This window comes from Belonocnema kinseyi, chromosome 5, assembly GCF_010883055.1.
Source record: "Belonocnema kinseyi isolate 2016_QV_RU_SX_M_011 chromosome 5, B_treatae_v1, whole genome shotgun sequence".
In the NCBI taxonomy this organism is placed as follows: domain Eukaryota; kingdom Metazoa; phylum Arthropoda; class Insecta; order Hymenoptera; family Cynipidae; genus Belonocnema; species Belonocnema kinseyi.
Genome location: NC_046661.1, coordinates 47,486,994 through 47,488,183, shown reverse-complemented (window position 1 = coordinate 47,488,183; position 1,190 = coordinate 47,486,994). Strand labels below are relative to the sequence as shown.

General features: G+C 45.8%; 1 protein-coding gene across 1 annotated transcript in view; it reads right to left on the bottom strand.

The window, feature by feature from the left end:
- LOC117173266 (protein O-mannosyl-transferase TMTC1-like) overlaps positions 1 to 1,190 on the bottom strand; it is a 1,004,108-nt gene that overhangs the window by 822,099 nt on the left and 180,819 nt on the right. The window lies entirely within an intron of this gene.

The following is a 1,190-nucleotide window of genomic DNA, read 5'->3' as shown; positions in this document are numbered from 1 at the left end:
AAAGAAAGAGAGGCGACACTAAGACCAACCGCGGGCAGGCATCCAATAGATGAAGAGCAATGCTTTACGACCCGGAGAAACATCAACACCAAGGTTTCTCTCGAGCCTAAAGATCTGGCTGAAATGGATGACGAGCTTCGTGGACATTTTTCCGGTCAATCCGACCTCTGAGCTATCAATTATCATGTGTATAATGCAGCGAGAGCTTTGGCCGATGCGAACCGTAAAACAAAACCAACGGCTGATCATAAGACCAAAAGACGAATGCGTCAACTTGCTATAAAGATAGACTGGGCAAGACAGTACGCGTCCCGCATTCAATTTGTGATTGACTACATCACATCTGGCAGAAATTTTACCGCCAAGGTTCGAAAGTTCGCGCGCGAACTCCGGACCCGTTATCACACACTTAACAAGTCAAAGCTGCTGACCATCAGGCAGCATATTGTTGAGAGAATGCGGATACTATCTGACGCTAAGAGAAGTCCAGAGCGGAGGGAGAGATGGGTCAAAGAAAATCAACAGTTTCTCTCTGACCCATCTCGACTCTTCCAAGACCCTCCAGTTACTGTCGAATACCCAGCCAAACCAGAAGTGGTCGAAGTATTTTGGAGAGAAGTCTACGAAGTTCAGCATAGACTGGACGAAGACTCAGAAAATATAAATAGCTTCAAGGAGTTATGTGTTGCCCTCATAACACCTGATAAAGAATGCCCACCCATCACTACCGAGGAGGTGAAAAAAGTATTAAGAGGGATGAAGAACTATTCCGTACCGGGACCAGATTGTATCAAAACCTTCTGGTGGAAGATTTTTTTTTCATCCCATCAGCATTTGGCCCGTATTTTCACCTCATATTTGGAGTCGGAAGAGCCGATTCCAGAGTGGTTGGTGGAAGGGCGCACAATACTCCTGCCGAAAATAGGCAACTTAGCTGACCCGAAGAACTACAGGCCAATCACCTGTCTGAACACACTGTATAAGATATTCACAGCTATCCTAAATGATAGGATTGTTCGGGCAATTGAACCTGTGTGGCAAGAAATGTATGAACAACGAGGCTCAAAGAAAGGCTTAACCGGATGTCAGGAGAACCTGCTCATCGATAGATGTGTCTGCAAAGATGCAGCATTCTTCCAGCGTGACCTATCGATGGCCTGGATTGATTATCGGAAAGCTTTCGATTCTAC